The sequence below is a fragment of the Aegilops tauschii genome, chromosome 3 (genome assembly GCF_002575655.3).
Source record: "Aegilops tauschii subsp. strangulata cultivar AL8/78 chromosome 3, Aet v6.0, whole genome shotgun sequence".
In the NCBI taxonomy this organism is placed as follows: domain Eukaryota; kingdom Viridiplantae; phylum Streptophyta; class Magnoliopsida; order Poales; family Poaceae; genus Aegilops; species Aegilops tauschii.
This window is the reverse complement of record NC_053037.3, coordinates 442923940-442933625: the sequence shown is the minus strand read 5'-3', so window position 1 is coordinate 442933625 and position 9686 is coordinate 442923940. Positions and strand designations below refer to the sequence as shown.

General features: G+C 49.2%; 1 pseudogene; it reads right to left on the bottom strand.

The window, feature by feature from the left end:
- Nucleotides 1–526: 526 nt before the first annotated feature.
- Nucleotides 527–5622, bottom strand: LOC109749571 (uncharacterized; annotated as a pseudogene).
- Nucleotides 5623–9686: the final 4064 nt, after the last annotated feature.

Sequence of the window (9686 nt, the reverse complement as noted above, 5' to 3'; positions counted from 1 at the left end):
ATTCTGGAGATCAGATTGCAGATGGTTTCACCAAGGCGTTGCCTACAAGGATCTTTGAGAAATTTAGACGTAACCTCAACTTGATCAAGTTATGATTAAGGGGGTGTGTTGAAATATCTCATGTAGGCCTATGGGCCGGCGCATGCAAGTCTGGTATAGAGTTAGTTAGTTAGAGATATACTAGTATCTAGTTTAAACCTTCTCATCTCTATCTATTCTCTCTTGTACTCCAAGTTATGTATGCGCTCATGGGATAAGCCCCATCATTATTAATAAATACCCGCGGCCCTCTCTCGAGAGGGTAGAACGCTTCCACCATAATTTCTACAGTGTGGGGTTTGTTTTTTTTGTTTGCGTGCGTTTAGAGGAACGGGGAGACGAGGAAATCTAACGACACAGGGCGACTTGATTCAACGTGCCCTCGTTGGGCCGGTCCGCTGGCGCCTATTGTTGCCCTTTTTAATAGCGTGTTTGCTCTAATGACTCGAATATCGTACTCCTGAATGTCACGTAGGACTTCGAAATATTTCAGAGGTGCAAACGACCAATTCAACACTTGAATATTGAATAGTCGGAACACCTATATTGTGCCTTGCATGACATTTGCACTTCGGAACTGAGTGGACGATTTTCAGAATTCAATTACCTACAGTGCACATTACTCAGTGAACAACAGTGCACTTTGCTCTGAATCTTTTGCGACAGATCACTCCGCAGAAAATTAACGATCGCCGGAGAGGTGATGCGAGGCAATCTGCGCCGCAAGGCGCATCATATACTAGAATCGTTTGTGAAGTTGGAAGTTCCACCCCGAGTAGAGAATCAGGATGCCGCCGGGAGCAGCATCTGCCGGAGAATTTGGTACAGAGCTCTGAGATATCCCTTGTGCTGTTCTTCCTCCGGCAGCCTCAGCATGCTCGCCACCTTCTCGAACTTCTCCCGCGCCAGGACCACCTCCGCCGGTGACGCCACGGCGGACACCGAACCCGGCAACACCCTGACGTCCCCGTGGAGCTCCGGCGGCGACAGCGCCCACTGCATCGCCCAGATGCAGAGGGGCCGCATGTAGTGTAGCGACCGGTACCCGCTGCCGCCGTCGGCCGTCCACGCCTCCGGCATCTGGAACGCGTACCCGAACCCGTCCCTGCCCCACCCAGCGTCGTGCGCGCCCTTCGCCGTCCGGAACGCCGCCTCCGGCATGCCCTCGTGGACCATGGCGGCGGCCACGGCGTAGGTGACCCCGGGCCACACCTCCCTGGACTGTATGGAGGACGCGTCCACGGCGCCGTCCGGCCGCATCCCGTTCACGGCCCCCACGGCGCCGCCCTGCACGCGCATCACGTTGTAGTCCAGCACCGTCCCCAGCGCGCTGCGTGCCTTGTCCTCCTCCACGATCGGCTCTAGCCCGCACGCGCGCGCGTACCACTGCCCGGCGAGCTGGTCGGCCATGATGGACCTGCTGTTCGCGCCGCCGCTGTTGTCGTAGTCGAAGTAGGCGCCGTTCCAGAGCTCGGCGTCGTACACGCGCCGCGCACGTCCGTGCCGCTCGAGGAAGTACCCCTCGGAGCCGCGGTCGCCGACGACGCGCGCCATGGCGGCGGCCGCCTGGAGGGCCGCGACCCAGAGGCCGCCGGTGTAGGCGCTGACGCCGGAGACGGCCCAGAAGTCGTAGGTCTGGTCGGGGCGGCCGTTTTCTCCACCATGCCGTCCCCGTCGCGGTCGAACTGGTGCATGTACGCCATGGCCAGGTACACCGCGGGCCAGACGGCGGCCGCGAACGCGGCGTCCCCGGTGGCGGCGACGTCGCGGTACGCCTGGAGGACGAACTTGGGGTTGAGGTCCTTCCAGCGCGCCGGGTCGTGGATCATGTAGGCGTTGAGCTGGAACCAGGGGTCGCGCAGGCCGACGTCGTGCGGCACGGCGCCGAGGACCTTGCGCGGGACGGTGGCGCCGTCGAGGGTGCGCATGGGGCGCGGGTCGTGGTGGAGGACGGCCCTGGCGAAGTCGCGCTGGAGGCTCAGCTCGAGCTCCGGGAAGAGGGAGAGCAGCGCGAAGGAGGCGTAGAAGTGGACGTCGTAGGTGTTCCACAGGTGGTACTCCATCCCCTCCAGGTACAGGAACCGCCCCACGCTCTCCTCGCTGTCGCCGAGCGGGGCCGTGCCGAACGCCGACGATGCTTCCAGCCGCTCCTCCGCCGTCGCCATTGCACGCAGGATACCGTCCGCTGCAGGATCGCCTGGATGGAACCCGTCGAGAGAGAAGGACTCCATCGCCGTCGACCCGTACTTCGACGAAGCGAAGCTGGTCTTCTTTGGTGGCAGCCCATCTGTGCCAGTGAAAAGTTAAGATTTTGGGCCATTGTCCAAGATAAACATGTGACCTCAGAGTTCAATCGGATCAGTGTTCATTGCCTGTCCAAATTGTGCCTCCGGCGTTGAGATAGTAAAGCTCGTTGAACAGCGCAACCGGGTACCTGAAAAACAATCATGTCACCACCTGATCTAGAACCCAAATCATGATCAAGTCGATACAACTTTTTTTCATCTAATGACACAAGTCAGCATACAGAAATTAGTCAGTTATCAGTTCAGTAATTAGTCAGTTTAATGGAAAAATATATATTGGTGATTGACCCTGAGGTTGATCTGAATTTCCTACCATTCAGGCAGCCTCTTGTCATGCAGAACAGGCCTCTGCCACTCCTCGATCAGAGACTCCCACTTCATGTGTTCTACTCATGCAAGCACAAGAAAGCTTTCAGAAATCTCAATCTTGCAGAAGTCTTCACCGACCAATGATCCTTGGAAATCTCACCGAGAAGGGCGTCGTGGGCCAATTGTTCAGCAGCCGCGTCTCGGTCCAGGCCGAGGAACTTGGTGTACCTCCGGTGGTAGGTTCGCCCGGCGGGGAACTTCACCTCGGGACACGACCACGAAAGCGCGAACGACACCGCACGCATGCCTCCCGCCGGCACCGTCGTCGCCGCCGCGACCGCCGCCCCGATGGACGATCCAGGCCTCGACGACGCCGACGCTCTCGGCGCCCCGCCGAAGGCGCCGCGGTTCTTGGCCTCCTCCCACATGTCCTTGGCCGTGAACTGCTCGCCGCCGGGAACGGACGGGCCCATCGCGAAAGACGGGCAGCAGGTGACGCGGACGCCGCCGGTCTCCTGAGACGCGATCGCGAAGGTCACCGGAGGGTGCCCGTCCGCCGTCCTGTGGTGGAGGAGGACGCCATGGACGCCGTCTCGCGCTCTGCACGCACCAAGGAAAGAAAGACATTCGCATTGTCAGAGAGATTTGCTGCCTGTTACCACATCGCATCAGACGAATCTGTCGTGGTCGTTACCTCATCCTGGAGTTGGTGTGATTCCCGGTCAGTTCCGATTTTCCACCCACGGAATTCTGCACGGATGAACAAGGAAATTAGGGCTGCAAAGTACTACTACAAAGATGATGTGCACTTGTGCCAGTTGTGAAGAGCAGAGTGTTGGCTATCACTTACTGCCCATGTGAAGAGCAATGTGACATCTGCAGGTGTGCTCCCTGAATTTTGTACCTGGTGCGAGCATCAAAGTTTTTAAGGTAAGTGCTGAACAACAACTAATGAGGGATGATTGGATTAGTTTTCTGAAGAAGGAAATGCACCGTAAAAGTGAAAACCGCAACCGGGAAGCTGCTCTCTTTGTAGTTGTGAGGAATGAAGGGTGATATCTGACGGCAGGTGATCTTGATTTCAGGGTCAGGCTCACCTACATTGCAATTATGGAAGATACATTAGTAGGTTCTACCAGACAAAACTAATCGTTCCCGGAGACAAACATCTCTGTCAGGTAAATTGGCAATGATGTACTGTCAGCAAGGATTGTACCATCATATACTGTCCAGGATCTTGGGAACAAGCCATTGTAGGTGCAATTCTTCTCTTTCAGTTTCCAGTCCCAAGATCCGATACCGGCTCTATCTATTCCCCTGCAAATTTGCACAGTAAAGGTTTTTTTTTTCTGAGAACCAGTAAAGGGTATTTCTGGCTGTCATAATCAGATGAATGAAATGCAGGTGAACTTGTGACGCTTTCACTGCTTACTTCAGGACATCGGCCTTCGGCGCCGACAGCACCGTGGAGTAGCTCTTCCCGCCGGGACGCGAAACGAATGCCTAGAGAAGTAAAAGTATTGAAACATAAGACGTTTTCCCACGGTTAATTGAGCATTGCAAGTCATGAAAGCAAGTGTAAATTTATTACGGAGAACTGGTTGGCTAGGATAGGCTTCTCTTCAAACATCCTGGGGAATATTTGGAAATGCTGGAAGTACCCTCTGTAGCTTCTCCCTATGCTTCCTGAACTGAAAAAAGAAAAAGAGAATGTGCTTTGAATAGAAGTCTCATCTGAAGTTCAGTTAGCTGCATGAATGTGACAACCAAGGCAAGTTTCAGGGCAAAACCAAGGCCAGAAACAACGGAAGTACTTGCCCTAGTGCGCCGAGGGGTACCCCGCGGTAGCAGTTGTCCATCCACTTCCTGAAAGGATCATAGACCGAAGCCTTGGCAAAAAAACAAGATAATGATTGTTTAGCAATTTCACTGATTACTGAGTACTGACTTGGTAGAGTAATTTGCATCGACAATTTCAATAGCAGGTGCATGCTAGTTGACAGATTAGCTGAATGTTAATGACAGAAGAGTGACTCACTTGGCCTTTCGCGCTTTCTTGGACGTATAGTCGAAGCATTTTAGCAATAAAGGGCACCTGCAGCACAACCAGGGTCATGGTCAGTGTTTATGTAGCAATGGTCAGTGGTCATATGCTTACTTACAATTGCCATGACATCATTCATAGCCATGCTTTCTTGGTTCTAAATGTGAAAGCCAAAAGGCACAGTCCATGTTCATATGCTTACTCACCATTGTCATGAGATCATTCATAGACATGCTAAACGTAGCAACCTTCTTGCCTTCATCATCGAATTTCCTCTGCCAAGTTCTTGCTGGTGGCTGAGAACAGTCGACGTGCAAGTGTGCCTGAAGTAAGAACAACCATGTCAGACCAGTTTTACTTGCTCACAACATACAAGATATACGGAGTAACAGATTGAAACAATCAGCGGCATCTTAATTAGAAAATCATCCAGGAAAACAATTGATCCCAAGTTGAAAATCCTAGAGGAGAAGAACCTTGAGCTCCACTTGAAAAGTAGTACATTCAGTCGAGTAAGTGTACTAGATTAAGGGGGAGCCAAAGAAATGGAAGTGATGTTTCAGGAGATACCTCTGTTCGCTCTGACTCTGAACTTCCCATCTTCAGAAACAGATGAAGGAGCTAATTCCATTGGAATAAATACACATGATCAACAACTAGAATAACGGTATTTTACTCAATCAAACTTAAAACAAACCAAGCATCTATGTATGCACTGAGAGCAACCTACACAAGAGGAGGAGAGAAAATACCTGAACCTGAAATCCTCAGCTCTTTCAGGGGCTACTCAAGTTTGCTGTTTATATAACTCACTCGAGAACAGGATGACGAAGATGAAGAAGCAGCCGTCCGAGCTGACGAGAATGAAGAAGCAGCCGTGCGAGCTGACTAGACCGATGAAGAAGATGACTAGACGGATGGGGTGGCGTCAGATTAGATATTTTGGGTTGTTTGTAGGTGCGTGGAAAAAAGTAGGCACATCACAGTCGTCAATAATGAGTTCACTATTCATGCCCCCAATCACAATCCTCACTGACAAGAATCTTTTTGGATGATTAACCATATGGTTATGCAGTTTCAGATTGTCAAATGGGCCTGGTTCCCACATCATGTGAGAAGGGACAAAAGTTTTGCCGATGCGGCTAGTTAGTTATTACTAGAAGCCCTCCATGATGTGTGCCAGTGTGTCACACACTAGTGTTTCTTGACTTGTACAATCAAAATAGCAGCCGGGGTGTCTGACAACGAGTATGTTCTATGTTGTACACATTTGTAATCCACTGGCTGGCGGCTTGGCGCACAGCACAGGGCTCCATAGGATAAAGTAGCTAAATTATTGTACAAAACATGATTTTCTGTTAAACCATACTCATTGTTTAGCGCCTCCATGTTTAGCGCCTGGCAGCCACTGCCCACTAGTAGCAGCCAGTTGTTTGACTTCCAAGTCCGAAGTTTCTTTCTTGTGAAAAGGGCAAAGGGCAAAGGCCATATATTAAAAGTCAAGCAATCCTTACTGGAGCATTATTTGAAAACAAAAAACTACACACAGATCCTTAAGAAAATAGATGTCATTTTCAGCGCGCACTCGTCCATGGTGCACGATGAGTAAAGCTTGTTACCGTCTTTAGACCTATGAGTAAAATCTATTGAGGATTCAAGGGGATTCAACTTCCGCTTTTTGTGAAAGTGTGGATCGGGATCTCCTCTAGCTCTTCCTAAAGTTTGGACAACATTGGTTAGCTACGGACAGAGATCTCCTAAAAAATAGAGGAGAGATGAATGAAGCAGTCACCTTCCTCGTGGGATGAAGGTGGACTAAGGTATGTGACCCCAACAATTCAACCGTTATGCACATAGTTTGCATACCCCGGAGACTCTGGATTGCGGCGGAGGTTCCATACATGCTCCGGTCTTTTTAGAGAGCTACAGCTCTGGAGCTTTCAGAGAGTTGCAACTTGGGATTTGCGAGCTCCAGGACAACCCAAAGGCTGGCCGGATGTTTCGGGCCCTGGAGATTCCGAGGTACAAATAATACGTACTACCTCTGTCCCATATTAAATGTCGCTCAAACGAATGTATTTGAGGGAAAACGAAACAGGGGATTTATAAAATCTATCTCTCTCTTACTTTGGGTGAGTTTGGTTGATGCCATATATGTGTGTAAGTGAGTAGATTTCCACCTCTTCCTCCAAAGCGCATGGTAGTATTATTTTTGAAAAGGATGATGACCCCCGGCCTCTGCATCAATCGATGCATGCAGCCATATTATTAAATAAGAACATAACAAAGTCTTAAGGTCCAAAGAAGCTCATAAACTGAGCAGAAGTTGAAAGAAAATAAAATCTGAAAAGCGCCGCGTCCGACGATATCAGGGCCGGCCCTGAGCCATGGCGACGAGTGCGACGGCCTAGGGCCCAGCCTCAGCAGGGGCCCATATGTCCCTAGAGAAATAGAGACTAGTACACAAGAGAAGCAGGCCCGACCCATTAAGAAGGAAACAAGTCACGTACAAACAGCAATCCGTAGATCCTTCTCCTTCGTTGGCTCCTTGTATCACGCCCTCCTTCGTCTCCGTTCCCCGTCTTAATTAATTGCCCGAACCTTTCAAAAAAAATTGCCCCAAGTTCCTAAGAGGCCAGGTCCCAATTCCCAAAGCTAATCAATGAATTTCTTTGATTCCTCGCATCCTCTAAACTGCCCCAAGGGCCCCCGATGGACGGAGGCCAGCCGGCGACACATCCTGGTCCTGGGCCAAGAACGCGAGAACAGCAACCTACACCATGACCGTCCATCGTCAGAGCCATGGTCAGTGTCCGAGGGCAGGCGATGCAGACGTGAAGTCCAGGAACTGTTCAAGCGAAGCTCCTCCAGGTAATTTTTAGATCTCAATTCTTTGATCTTTGTCTATTTATTTCTGTTATGATGAGTTGACTTAATAATCAAAATTCACCATAAGCCATTGCTGATGTTTAACCTACTTAATTCCTCTCTTTTTTTTGTACAAATTGCAGTCATGTAAATTCTGCAGGTTGTGTCGTTGCATGAATGTTGATTATTGGATGGATGGAGCATAGAATTTCTTCTAATTTACTCCAAAACCAAGATTCAGGAATTCAGGTGCTCTCTACTTTATTTTGTTTGTAATAATGTTCCAAAAAGCAATTATCATCTGGTTGTGAGAAAAGGAAACACTAACTTGTAAATCAATTAATCAAATCTGAAAACGGTGCTACGTTCTAGACTCTCAACAAATTTGAGTCTATTATAAGGGCCCATTATATGAAACTCGCACAAGGGCCTCTAAGATGCTAGGGCCGGCCCTGGACGATATAGAACCGAAAAGTGCCACATCCGGCGATAAAGAACAAGCTACGATGCCTACACACCTAGCCTATTATTAGATCGCCATCCAAATCGGCTGGAGATAGCCCATGCTACCGTCTCCCAGCGGTTGCACCCAATAATCAAAAGCTACCTGAAGTCCGCATGAGTGAGTAACGACCACATACAGATCCAAGCTGTATCTTTGTAGATAACCTGCAAAAAAATAGTGAATTTTGTCCCATTAAAAATCATATCATTCCTACAGTATGACTTTCCTAATGACCGAAACAAGTCAAAAATTAGTGGGATGTGTCTTTTCACATTATTATGAATAGGGGCCTCCCACAATGCTTGATTGGCTTCGGATGATCCAATACATTGTTTATAGACTCAAGCACATAGTGACATCACTAATCATGTTGTCATTAACACAAAACCACTTACAATGTGTTTGACAATATTGGAAGAGGGATGTGAGTTTAGAGCAAGGAGTTGTAATGGGATTAAACATGGGATGAGTCGTTTGGTTCACGGAAACATGGGATGAGTCGTTTTATTCATAATCTCTGTATGACGCCTGATAGGAATTATGTGTGGAGATTTGAGCCAAAACTTTATTCCCTTGTTTGGTTCAGAGAAACTGGTGCGGGGCTAGATAAGAGAAGATAATGTAAGTTATGATGAACTCAGTAAAACAATTCCTTTTCAACTTCCACCCCTCACCTGTTAATAAAATGGTGGGAGTTCGAATATAAATTCCCATGTCTAATCCATTCTAATTATTAACCCCACCCCCCCCCCCCCCCCCGACAAAATGACAGATTTAAAGTAGCATACCCCTTCAATTCTCATGCTCTACCTCTAATTACCCCCAAGCATCGAGCTCCACCATCAGTGTCATTCCTCCAACTCGTGTTGTTGTGATTGCTTATTTGTTGGTAGATAATAGTGGCACGGACTATCTAAGACCTTCCATGAACTATACTTATGTTATTTGATTGCTGGCGTCAAACCTTTCCTGAAGTATACGTATGCTGTTCGATTGCTAGCACCAGACCTTTCATAAAGTATACGTATTTTCCTTTTTTAGGGTATCATATTTTTGCTTGATTGCACATCAGGAGTTATGTTTTGATGTTAGTGATCATCTTCTTCATGCGGAGAAAGCACTTGTTCACATGATCGTCCAAGAGGTTGATGTCCTGCAACATGATTCTCGACTTCTCCATCTCTCTTGCAAGCCACAACTTCTCTTTATCGAGCTTAAGAGCATGCATTGTCACCGTTTGCTCAAGATCCTATTTAGCACCCTTCTCTTGTCACCGTTTGCTCAAGACATCCGACCTTCATCCCGGAAATCCGTACACCGCTATCCAGAGAGCACCGAGACCAGCCTTGCCAGCTCGGACATCCGGCCCGCAAGCTCGGACATCCAGCTCCTCACGAAGGCCCCGACATCCGGCCCAACGCCCGGACATCCGGCTCCGCCTGTCTGCGCACAGTGAAGGGCCGAGGCCCATGTACCCATTCGCCCACTTAGACTATATATACTCCTCCTCCTCCCTCTTTCTAGGGTTAGCAAAGGATTAGCTCATTTTATGTGTGAGAGCTTTGCTCATCCACTTGGTACCTTCTCCTCGGAGCTCACGACCTCTTCGGAGAAG